At 44.0% G+C, this 13,402-nt stretch overlaps 2 long non-coding RNA genes across 2 annotated transcripts; both read left to right on the forward strand.

The window, feature by feature from the left end:
* The first annotated feature begins 230 nt into the window (after positions 1–230).
* Positions 231–8,372, forward strand: LOC140848068 (uncharacterized). The gene is made up of 2 exons (XR_012128641.1): positions 231–7,474; positions 7,785–8,372. It is a non-coding gene; the product is annotated as an uncharacterized lncRNA (long non-coding RNA).
* A 1,513-nt stretch (positions 8,373–9,885) lies between these two features.
* LOC140848069 (uncharacterized) lies at positions 9,886–11,601 on the forward strand. Its single transcript, XR_012128642.1, has 2 exons — positions 9,886–10,563; positions 11,003–11,601. It is a non-coding gene; the product is annotated as an uncharacterized lncRNA (long non-coding RNA).
* Positions 11,602–13,402: the final 1,801 nt, after the last annotated feature.

The following is a 13,402-nucleotide window of genomic DNA, read 5'->3' on the forward strand; positions in this document are numbered from 1 at the left end:
TGTGGATATGCTCACACACCTTGATGCCTCCCCTATACAGTTGTACTTCCAAACCAAAGTTACTGAAGCCAGGATATGGCCAGCAGAACAACACCCTGCTGCCAGCCCCTACTGCATTAAGCCCTGGAGACACTGTTGAATGGACCTGGCCCTGGACATTTTGACACAGGGACCAGCAATGGCTGGCCTTCTGGCATCTTGGGGGAAAGGCCTGGAAGATGGCTTCCTGTGTATTCCTGGAATAACAGCTGAATGGCCCCCAAAAATCACTGTAGTGTACCCAAAACGTCCAGGAGGTAAGAGCATCTTGCAGGGAAGTTTTGTTTTATCTTTATGGCCAGTGCATGCACCTCCCATAGCCCTGTATATCGACCCATCTGTAACTCCCACAGGGAGGCGGGTGAAAGTCTGGTCATTAGACCAGGATGAGATCCCATTCCTGCCACTGTTTTATCACCAGACCACTGTCTTGCATGCATCCTACCTGATGGACAAGATCTGCCTATGCTGGTATCATTAAAACACGTATCTTATCGTCCTTAAGGTTATTTTCTCCTACAGTCCTTGTGGCCTGAATGCGCTCCCTGGCTGCAGCTTCCGCATGATGATTGCTCTGAACCCTCGGCTACTGCCTCCCCACGGAATGGACGAGCTGTGGACTTAATCTGCATAAGACTTTGAACCTAGCTGAATCCTCCAGCTGGAGGATTGTCATAATTTTATTTCTGTTGCTATTCTTATGTCATTAGTCTGGTCACAATGCTCCAGTTTTCTCATCCAGGGACCATTGCAGAAGAAGGTGAATTAGTGGATTGTAAAGTGAGATTTCTGGATGAGTGGCCTATGGGTAAAATTGTAACATTTCCAGAATATCTGGCATGGCTTTAGCGCATCTGCATATTCTCGTGGGTGGAGAGAAAGTTCATCTCCAGGTCAATGGGTAATTATCTGGGCAACCTAGAGAGTGTCTGAACCTGAAAGTTTAAAGGGAGGGGCTGGTTTACTTGCTTGCTTTTTCAGGAGCAGAGGAAAGAGACGGTGCTGGACTGCAGTTTGTAAGCAAAAAACGAGTTTTAAACTTTTTTTCTCCCTTTGACTGATTTCTGGTTTTTAGAGGTATTTTGCCCCAGGACATCCTCTCACCGGACTTACAGTGTAACTATTATCTTTAACCATAACGATCTAGAAGCACTCTAAAGATATTTACTTTTCCTACCAGAAAAACCAAAAAAAACTTTAACATACATTCCCTATTTCTCATTCTCTACGAACCCTAACAGTCCTCATCTACATTGGGGTCCCCAGGGCCTCACTCCACGAGGGTTTCTAGGGAACCCAGCCCTGTGGGTCCTACTGCCCTTACCACCAAGGACCACCTGAACAGTTGTCAGTCCCCAAGATGTCACTGTCCTCTTCAATTTCCCAGGCCTTTCTACATGACCAGCAGCAGCAGCCTCACTGGCACCAGGGCCGCCTCTTACGCGACAGTCTTTCTGGGTCTCGGGACCATCCACACACCCAATCTTGTTCACGCAATCCAGGCCATCCTGCCGCAGTCGGCGGCATCTCGGGACGCCCCACGGGCATTTCCCGGCCGGGCTACGTGTTCTCTCAGGGCCACCTGGGCCAGCCCGCCTGTCAGCAAGTCCGAGGGCTCCCTATCGACTTCTCTGCAGCCTTCGTCGCCAACAGCCAGGCCTGCCCGGCCGCCTCTGCAGAACCTCTCCGGCCCGGGGCCGCAGCCCTCACGGACACGCAACCCGCGGGGTCAGCACGCCCGTCCCGCGCCCACAGCACGTTCTCGGCGCTCATGAATGAAGCCGCCACCTTCAGGAGCTCGGCCGCCGCCGCACTGCAGCAGTGGGATCGGCTGCCGTCCGCGGGGAAGGGCCGTGGCTGATCTGTCCGCCCTGCGCCCCAGAACCCGCGCGGCCGGGCCCAGAGCACCAGCCCCCGCGCCTCGCAGGGCGCTCGCCTCTCCCACGGGGCGCGCCGAGGTCGGGGCCGCGGCAACCACCGAGTCGCCGTCCTCCCTGCACCCCAGAGCGGCCCGAAGGCACGCGGACCCATCCCGGGGGCCGCTTCCGGCGGCGCGGGGCCTCGGGCTCGGCCCCGTCGGGGTGGCTTGCGGGCGCCGAGCGGCCGCCGGTCCTCGGCTCAGGGCTGCCACGGCCGTGGAGCGGGGCCGCTGCCGGCAGCAAGGGACTGAGCGGCTGCCGGTGGGAGCGCCGGCACTGAAGACGCAGGAGACAGAGACCGGGTCGGAACGTGAGAACCTGCTTCTCTAGGTCCACCTGCCGAGGGAGCGACGCGCCTCCGGTTGAGACGCAAGCGACGGGGGGCAGCCCCTGTCCAGTTCGAGTAGGATACGGGCCCATGGAAAAGGGCAAAACCTTGCTAAGGCTTCAGGAATGTAAAGGAAAATAGGATGCAACGTTTAAACAATGTAACAACGTATAGGGAAACTCCTCCCGAAACCCAGTGTTATGGAACAGTTTGCTGACCATAGCCATATGACATACGAGTTTAAAGTAAGTGACCTTTAATGTAATTGATTAAAACATAGCATTCTGGAGTGAACCACAGATAGCGTATCTCCCTCGCCGATGCAACGTAAGCAGGGGCTTATGCTAGATCCGAGCTCATAAGCAGCAGCCTCGCCCCTCCTGGCGTGGGCTGGGAGGTCTGTACTTTCCTTTCTATGAGTAAAAACCTTTCCTGCCTGGCTATCCTGAGCCTTCGCGAAGTTCCTTCTTCCTCCGCCCACAAGAGCCCCGGTATCAGCATGGCCGCTGCCGCACCGGCATCCACCTGATCCACCGAGGCCCTCGAGCACCTTTTCAAGTGCATCTTGGCCATTTGCCCGTCTTTGCAGAAATAGCTACCCAAGTCTTTCGCCGACTGTTTATCTTTTTATTGAATTGTAAGAGTTATTTATATGTTCTGGATAAAAGTCCTTTATTTCAGATGTGGCTTGCAAATATTCCCACCCTTCCACGGGTTGTCTTTTCACTGTCTTTTGACAGTATCATTTCAGCACAGAAGTCTTAATTTTGATGTGGTGCAATGTTTCTATTTTTGTTTTGTCACTTGTTCTTTTGGTGTCTTTTTCAAAGAATCTGCTTTTGGTTTTATTCATCCATTCTATTCTTTCCTTTTCCCAAAGTTCATTTTTTCCTATTTTATTATTTCCATTTTCTTTAGATTTAATATTTTTTGTCTAGCTCTTTGAACACAACTTTCTAACATAGTAATTGTGATTAGTAATTATTAAAAGACAGTAAATTATTTGCAAAAGTGTAGAATACAGTGAAGGCTGGACTTAGTAATACACTGGTGTTTCAAGCTTTTAGGTACCAAGTTGAAGAAGGTAGTAAGGTAAAGGGGGAAAGGACGGGCACTGTAATGTATGGGAGGGAAATGGGACAAAAAGAACAAAATTCAGGACAAATGGAAGCAAAAGGCAGCCCTTCTGTCCTCGAACTTCAAGAACTTTAGTAAGTATGAGAGCAGAAGCAGGTGTTGTAGTCTGCCTATAGGAACCTTCTGCATGTCAATTTGTCTTGCTTTGGATCACATGGATTTAGAAAAGATATTTGTTATATTTTTAAGTTTTCTTTAGAATTTTTATTCCAAAATCATTTTAAACTTATAGGAAAGGTGCAAAAAATGCAGAGAACTCCCAAATAACTTTTAATTCAGATTCACCAGTTTCTAACTTTTACCACATTTATCATTTCTTTCTTTTCCTGAACCATTTGAAGGAGATGGAATATGTGGCTTGAAAAGATGTCTTTCTTTAATTCCCTTCCTGGCATTTGATCTCTCATTGTTTGTTTGTCTTTCCTTTTTTGGGGTTGTGGGGTGGCTGGGGTGTGTGTGTGTGTCCATTTTCATTCTTAGTTTCGCAAGATCTGACTTTAGGTGTTTTCAGTTATCTCCAAATGCTTGAGAATATTCGCTTCAGTTTGGGGTATTAGTTTTCTTCTGCCCCCTTTGGATTCTACCTGCCTTGGTCTCCCTGGGTTCCGACTTCATCTCCTCAACTCGGGGAGACTGCTCACCATCTCTCCACAAGCAGATGGATTTCTTTCCTCATTTGTCTTTACAGACGGTATAGCCCTCTGGAGCTCCAGCTCTGGACAGAGGTCTGGGTTCCCACTGTCACCTTAGAGTCATGCAGGCCTCATGTGTCACCTCCATGGAGGCTGTAAATAGGCCAAGGCCCCCAGAGCTGCCTTAGCATCAGTTCCTAGGTTTGAATGTAACAATGTCACACTTTCACTTCTCTCTCTTCATCTTTAGCCCCTGGAGTGTCCCTTCTCTCTCTCGGTGCCTAACCATGAATTTTCCTGCTAAGATTCTCGCCCTACACTGCGTTAACAGGCAAAGGCAGGCAGGGGGTTGGAGCCCCCCAAACTCTGCTGCACTGGTGAGTGCTCCCACCAGGCACAGACAGGAGATGTGGGCCTCTCAAAGGGAATGTCACGATGGGGCCCTCCAGCAGCTCAGGAGAGAGAGTAGTTGTGATTCACCTGGTGTGCTTCATGAACAAGTTGCAAGCAGGTGTCCTGCATCAGTGTCCCACATTTATATGTTGTCTTCAGATGACAAAGTGCTTCCATGACAGTTTTCCTTTCTTCCCTCTGGTTCCTCCTTACCCTCTCTCCTTCCTTATTTTCCAGATATGTTCCCAGCACCTATCTGTAACACGTGCTGGAGATACAACCACGCATAAGACAGAATCTGTGACAGCAAAGAGCTCTGGTCTAAATAGGAGAACCAGACAGACAGAGTAAAACAAAACAAGAGCTGTGGAATGGGTGGGTAGAAAGATGATGTTGTGGGATACGAATGTAGAAGAGTTGCTTTTCCTGAAGGATATACATTAAGAGGGGCAAGTATGGTCCTCCCCCCTTATCCACAGGGGATATGTTCTAAGACTCCCAGTGGATGCCTGAAACTGTATATAGTACCAAATCCTATACATATTATGTTTTTTCCTACACATACATACATATGATAAATTTATAAATTAGGCACAAGAAGAGATTAACAGTAATTGATAATAAAATACAACAATTATAACAATATAAGCAAAGTTATGTGAATGTGGTTGCTCTCTTAAAATATCTTACTGTGCTGTCCTCAGCCTTCTCTTGTGATGATGTGAGACAACATGCTCACATGAAGAGAGGAAATGGGTGAATGATGTAGATGTGTGATGCAGTGGGAGGCCACTGCTAACCTTCTGACAGTAAGTCAGGAGGATCGTCTGCTTCCAGACCACTGACTGCAGGTAACTGAAACCAACATGGAAAGCAACACTGTAGATGAAGGGGAACTACTGTATTTTTATCCCCATTTTAGAGATGAGGAAAAATACCCAGAAAGATGAAATGCTGTACCAAAGTCACAGGGTTATGCCCTAGGTAGAAGGGGACTACAACACAGGGCTTCAAAGTCTGGAATAGCCCACAGAGACCACACTGGGGCTGGCCAAACCCACACTTACAAGAGGTTCTGTGCTTAAGAATTCCAGTAATATTACAGGAGAGACAGAACATGAACAGGTGGACAGGTCAAGCAAACCACATAACAAGTATCAACCAAAATGCAGAAGTGGCCCCAAACTCCCTAAAAGAAACAGTAAGGATAGGAGCAGAGATTAACTGAGGAAGGTTCCTCGAAGGGGTAATATTTGCATTGGGCCAAGAAGAAATGAAGAGTGGATTAGAAAGAAAATTCCTCCAGGTAAGGTCTCAGAGTTGAAAGTCAGCCTGTCGACCAACCCGTAGCCAACATTACACTTAACAGCAAAAAGCTGAAAGCTTTTCCTTTAAGATTGGAAACAAGACCGGGATGCCCACTCTTCCCATTGTTATTCAGCATTGTACTGGAGATCCTAGCCACAGCAATCAGACAACACAAAGAAATAAAAGGCATCCAGATTGGTCAGAAAGAGGTTACACTGTCACTGTTTGCAGATGACATAATATTGTACATAATAAACCCTAAAGAATCCATCCCAAAACTACTAGAATAATTGAATTCAGCAAAGTTGCAGGATACAAAATTAATACACAGAAATCTGTTGTATTCCTATATACTAATGATGAACTAGCACAAAGAGTAATCAAGAAAACAATTCTATTCACAATTGCATCTAAAAGAATAAAATACCTACAAATAAACCTAACCAAGGAGGTGAAAGACCTATACCCTGAAAACTACAAGAAACTCATGAGAGAAATTAAAGAGGGCACGAATAAATGGAAATACAACTCATGCTCATGGATAGGAAGAATATTGTCAAAAGGCTACCCTGCCTGAAGTCATCTACAGATTCAATGCAATTCCTATCAAAATACCAACAGCATTCTTCAATGAACTAGAGCAAGCTGTTCTAAAATTCATATGGAACCACAAAAGATCCTGAATAGCCAAAGCAATCCTAAGAAGGAAGAATAAAGCTGGGGGGATTACACTCCCCAACTTCAAGCTCTACTACAAAGCCACAGTAATCAAGACAATTTGGTACTGGCACAAGAACAGACCCATAGACCAGTGGAAAAGAAGTGCCCAGATATAAACCCACACATATACCACCAATTTATATATGATAAAGGAGCCATGGATATACAATGGGGAAATGACAGCCTCTTCAACAATTGGTGTTGCCAAAACTAGACAGCTACATGTAAGACAATGAAACTGAATTGCTTTCAACTCTATACAAAAGTGAACTCAAAATGGATCAAAGACCTGAATGTAAGTCATGAAACCATAAAACTCTTAGAAGAAAACATAGGCAAAAATCTCTGAATATAAACATGAGCAACTTTTTCCTGAATGCATCTCCTCAGGCAAGGGAAACAAAAGCAAAAATGAACAAATGGGACTACATCGAACTACAAAGCTTCTGTGTAGGAAAGGACACCATCAAGAGAACAAAAAGGCATAGTACAGTATGGGAGAATATATTTGTAAATGACATATCCGACAAGGGGTTAACATTCAAAATACATAAAGAGCTCACATGCCTCAACAACCAAAAAGGAAATTGTAAGGTTGGAGGCACTGGGGGGAGGGGGGAGCATGTCGGACACTAATAATGTGCCAAAGTCCCCAGCTGCTGCCCCCTCCCAACCCGAAAAATGTGCCTTGGGCTGGCCAATCCTCGCCCCGCTGTAAATCTAAGCTCCGCCTCCCCCTGCCTTCTTTAAAAACTCGCTGCCTGCCCTGCTGAGTGTGACTTCCCCGGCCTGTGATAGCCAGATGGGGGAACATCACCCAGGAATGGTGCTCAAATAAACTGCCTGGCCCTTTGTTGCCTCTCGTTGCCTGCTTATTTCAGCTAGAATTTATCTTACATTTGGTGGTGAAAAACCCAGGAAGGAGCATGAGCGCAGGGCCCCGACCGGCCACTGACCCAGGACCTCAGCCTGCTCTCCTCCGCGTGGACTATTTTCCGGTGAGTCCCTCAGTTTCCCCCAGTCTGCTTCCCTTCCTAACTCCGTTTCACCTGGTCCGTCTGAAATCGTAGCTACGTCCAGATTTGGGCATCCAGCCCATCCGCTGTGGGCATCTGGGATACCTGCCCCTGGCCCTGCAGTGGGGGAGACGTCCCCCCTGACTTGGCGCGCTTGGGACACTGGGCACTCCTCTCAGTGGGATTAGTTGGGGAGTGGCACAGACATGGGGAACCAGCCCTCGAAAGCAGAGGCTCAGACCCCGCTGCGGGGTCCCATTTCTAATCTGGCTGCTCTGTTTGTCCCGAGAAGTCCGCAAACGGAAGCTGGTCTTCCTTTGCTCTGAGGCCGGCCTCAGTATCCCTTGGACGACCAATCTCACTGGCCCCCTGAGGGAACTTTCGATTTTGGCCTCCTCACCGACTTGACTAATTATTGCCACCGAAGCGGAGCGTGGGGTGAAATCCCGTGTGTGCAGGCTTCTTGGACTTTGCGCTCCCGCCCAGACCTTCACGCTAAGTGTTCAGCGACTCAGGTTCCCCCGGCCCGATCTCCAGTTAAAGATTGTCAGCCTCCTACTCTGCCCGGTCCTCCTTACTTTCAGATCTGCTGGAAGACCTTAGTCTCCCACCTCTCTCAGCCCGCTACCCCCACCCCTCTACGTCACCATCTTTAAGTTCTTTGTCCTTCCCCGTGTTGCGGCCATCCTAAAGTCCTTTGTTCCCAGCCACGCCGCCTTCCTGCTCCTCTCCTCTTCTGGTGGCTGCACCACTCCCTCCCCCTCTCCTTCCGCCTTCCCCGCCCTCTTCCCCCACTGGAACACGCTCCTCCTGCCCTCCGGCTCCAGAAGCCATGGACAAGAAGCTAAAAAAGAAAGCAATTAAATATCAGTAACTCAAATCTTTATATCAGTTTGTCTGTGTATATGTTTTATATGAAGAGTGTTGCTAACTGTAGTTGTTATGTCTCAATTTGTATGTTTGTGTGTCTAAGTGTGTAAATGAAAAATATTTTCCTACCTCCAGATGGTATTAATAAAAATTGATTTAAAAACAAGCTCTTGCGAAAATTGGGCATTCTAAAACTTCCAGAAAATCTAATAAAAAATATTAAGCATTAATGCTAATTTAAGTTTAACTAAAACGGACATGTCCTTATAGTTATCAGCTGCCAAAATTTACTTAAAGTCATTTAAGTTGATGTTATCTCTTAAACATTTCAAGAAGATGCTTAAAGAAAAGCTTAACTTGGTCTAATGTTTAGTAAAAGTTTTGTAAGTAATCTAGCATGGTTGCTAAAAATAAGTAAGCAAGTGTAGCAAACAAACATCTTAATACTGTATTAATGTATAACAGTGTATATATATATATACACATATATATATATACATACATATATATATACATATATATATACATATACATACATATATATATGTATATATATACATACATATATATATATATATGCAAACAGCCTGAGAATTTTGTGGTAACAAAAATTCTTAAAGTTTGCTAAGTTATATAGACATTTTGTGCTTAGTGAGAAATTGTGCTGTAAAGCTCATGGTTACAGAAATTATAAAATTTGTTCATAAATTTCTCAAAGAATGCTAGTGTAACAGTTTACAATAGCCTGCTTCTCAGTGTTCACTAAAAATTCAGGTACCTAATGGCTTTAAGTTCTAATTACAACTACTTAAAGTAATAAGGAAAACATTTCTGCATACTAAAGAACGTGTCTTGATAAAAGAAAGTAACTTTGTTCTAAAGTACAGCTGTTTATTTAAAGAGAGAACTCTAAATGTAAGAAGTTGTAGAAAGCTTGTAGAAGAATTTACTATGGTCATGCTATATAAAATTAAAGCAAATGAGTCTCAGTATCAAGTACACAGCAAAATCAGAGTTTTGTTCTTAGTTAAAAAGACAAAGTTTTCTTAACTGTTAGTCTGCTCTTAATGTTGAAACATTGCAGAGGGTTCTCTAATTGTTTTATCAAAGCAGTTTCTCATGCTTAAAGTCTCAATGAGTTGTCGGAGTATTTAAGAAAATGAGATCTTAATATTAAAAGGACTAAAAGTTTAAGTTTGCTAACAACTGTGTAACCTTTATTTGCCTTTGATGTATTTTGTTGTCATTCTGGTTAAATGGATAAGTATTGCTTAATGGCAACCTATAATTCTATTTAAGCAAGTGCCAAAAAAAAATCAAATTCAAAAAGGTGCTTTTACCTCTAGTTAACTGATATTTTCCAGAGGGCCCCTGGAACATGTCAGAAAATTTTTTTCTCGTTGGAGAAAGTATTTGGCTGATTTGGCTTATTTATCAGACATATAATTACCTGCTTAATTACCTAGAAAGCACTGTCAAACGGAATGATGCTAAACTTTGTTACTGAATGTTTTGTTACAGAAATATTCAAATTTCCTTATGTTAACTGTCCTGCAGTAAGCTCTCATCAGATCTTTAACCATTGTCATTTGTAAGTCTTTTGTCATTTGTAGTCACTGTTTATTATTCCTAAAGTAGTAAAGAACTAGATTTCAGCAGAACAGGTATTAGTTATATAAGATAAAGTAAACTAATGATGATTTTGTAGCTTTTTGTTTCAAATATTGCTGATAAAGTGTTTTAAGCTTGTTCTCTTAAGCTGACAACAGTTTAGTAAATGATTATCTTTATAAGCAGAACTGAAACATTTATCTTTCTCTCTACCTGATCTCTTCAGAATTTAAAAACTCTCAGTAACTATTTTTATATTTCACGGCAGTATATTTCTTTGCATAAGTTCAATAAGAACCTGCTTTCCTTGTAAGAGGACCAATTAAAAATACAGGTTATACTACCAAGGCTTTGACTGGAATGTCATACCTGAGAAACACATGCATAAACTCAGATATGAACAGCTTTAAAGAACTAAGGTTGACTTTATAAAGCCAACAAAGCCCCTTGGAAGAACTGGCCTGGTACCTTGCTTCCAGGGTTCCCAGCAGCCTTACCAGGTGAGTAAGGGACGTCACTTCCTGGTAGGTGCAGGAACCTCAGAATGTCTTGTGGACCTCGAGAAGAGAAGAATTCACCCAAATCTAAAGGTACTGCAGGCAAAACCTGATAGCAAGTCTGGCTTGGCTGTCTGGCCTCGAGAGGCCTTTTAAAGTTCAATCTGAAATTCCTTATAAAAAGTTCCAGCAAAGCATATTTAAAAGAGCCTATGTAATCAATTGCTCTTCTTGCAGCACTTATGCAAATAATAAAGCCAAGTGTTAACTATTTTCTTAATCTGGTTACTTTTAATAAAAATGAGGGTGATTTTAGAGAAAAGTTGTTTCAATAATGCAGCCTTATCCATACTAAATCCTAGTACTAGTTATTGGGACATAAACTAGATCCAGAATTCTAGCTTCTTCAAAATATCTCACTGTGATTTTCCAGATGTTTTAGTTTTATCCTATCATTTCAATTAAAGTTTTACTACTTCTAGTTCTCATATTCAACCATGCATTCTTAATCTCATCAAGTTTGTCCTTCCAGAATAGAAGCGCCAATCTTCCGAGGCCCTCTCAACTGACCAGTGATAGAAACCTAGCTGCACCCTTTACTACACCCCTTCACAGCATGAAGCAGCTGGAGCGGTTGTTGCCCCTTTTCCCTAGTAGCAGCTAGAGTCTCTATCTGTAGAGGAGAAAATAAGAGAGACCATAAGCTTAGGCAGAATAAGGTGAGAGCCTCTGGAAAAAGCAAGGCAGGATGTTTGCTGTCAGAGCAATGTAACTACATGCTATGAACCCCGCCCCCACCATGACACCCCTTGTCAGCCACAAGTAGCCAGATCAAGTCATCGCCCATAATGACCAAAAGGCTGGAATGTAAGGCTGGAGGCACCAGAGGGGGAGGGGTGAGCAGATCGGACACTGATGATGTGCCAAAGTCCCGGGCTGCTGCCCCCTCCCAACCCGAAAAATGTGCCTTGGGCTGGCCAATCCTCGGGCTGCTGTAAATCTAAGCTCTGCCTCCCCCTACCTTCTTTAAAACCTCGCTGCCTGCCCTGCTGAGTGTGACTTCCCAGCCTGTGATAGCCAGATGGGGGAATATCACCTGGGAATGGTGCTCAAATAAACTGTCTGGCCCTTTGTTGCCTCTCATTGCCTGCTTATTTTGGCTAGAATCTATCTTACAGAAATAACCCAATTAAAAAATGGGCAGAGGAGCTGAACAGACACTTCTCCAAAGAAGAAGTTCAGATGGCCAACAGGCACATGAAAAGATGCTCCACATCGCTAATTATCACAGAAATGCAAATTAAAACCACAATGAGATATCACCTCACACCAGTTAGGATGGCCAGCATGGAAAAGACTAGGAACAACAAAGGCTGGTGAAGATGTGGATAAAGGGGAACCTGGTGGGAAAGTAAATTAGTTCAACCATTGTGGAAAACAATATGGAGGTTCCTTAAAAAACTCAAAATAGAAAACCATTTGACCCGGGATTTCCACTCCTAGGAATTTACCTCAACAAAACAAGATCAGATTAAAAAAGACATGTGCACCCCTCTGTTTATCGCAGCACTATTTACAACAGTTAAGAAATGGAAGCAACCTAAGTGTCCAGTAGATGAAAGGATAAAGATATGGTACATATACACAATGGATTATTATTCAGCCATAAGAAGAAAACAAATCCTACCATTTCCAACAATATGGATGGAGCTGGAGGGTATTATCCTCAGTGAAATAAGCCAGGCGGAGAAGGACAAGTACCACATGATTTCCCCCATCTGTGGAGCATAAGAACGAAGCAAAACCAAAGGAACAAAACAGCAGCAGACACACCCCCCCCTGAAGAAGGGACTAGCGGTTACCAAAGGGGAAGTGTGTGGGAGGGTGGGTAGGGAGGGAGGGAGAAGGGGATTGAGGGGTATTATGATTGGCACACATGGTGTCGGGGTGTCATGGGGACTGAATAGCATGGGGAAGACAAGTAGTGATTGTAGCATCTTATGATGCTGAATGACAGTGACTGTAATGGGGTGGTGGTGGGGACTTGATAATATGGGTGAATGTAGTAACCACAATGTTTTTCATGTGAAGCCTTCATAAGAGTGTATATCAAGGATATCTTAATAAAAAAAGAAAACAAAATGGCCTGTCAGCCTGTCAGGGCCATCCCACTGTAGAGTTAAAGAGTCCAGAGTTTTTCAAACATCCCAGTGAAACTCTCTAAATAGAAGTTTATTGCTCAAGTCAGTCAACAGGGGAACACAGATTAAAACCATGGATGCCACCATATTCCCACTAATATGTCTAATAAAACCTGATTCTATTGAGTTCTGGCTAGGACTCAGAGGAAGTAAGCTCTCATACATTGCCCATGGGAATGTAAAATGGTACAGGCACTCTGAAAAACAGTTAAGTAGTTCCTTAAAAAGTTAAACATAAGCTTACCATACAACCCACTCTACTGATCCTGGCTATTTACCCAAGAGAACTGAAAGGTTAGGTTCAGAAAATAACCTTTTTTAAATGTTTACAGCAGCTTTATTCATAGTTACCCCAAACTGGAAACCATCCAAAACCCTTCCGTGGGTGAATGGGTCAACAAACTGCTATATCTATACAACAGAATGCTACCTGGCAGTCAACTATTGGTAGTGCAATGTCACGGATTAATCTCCAATACACTGTCAAGTGAAAGGTGTCAGATTCAAAAGGCCAAACATGGAACGAGTTTGAAAATGTCAAACTATAAGGTGAGAAAACCAGTGGCTTTCAGGGGCTTGGAGTGAAAAGGGCTTCACTAGAAGGGGATTTTAGGTGGTGGCTACATGACTATATGTCTTTGTCAGAACTCATAGGACTGTACACTAAAAAGAGTGGACTTTATTGTACATACACTATACCTCAATAAGCCTGACACCAATAGTTACAATTT

This window comes from Manis javanica, chromosome 2 (assembly GCF_040802235.1).
Source record: "Manis javanica isolate MJ-LG chromosome 2, MJ_LKY, whole genome shotgun sequence".
NCBI lineage: Eukaryota > Metazoa > Chordata > Mammalia > Pholidota > Manidae > Manis > Manis javanica.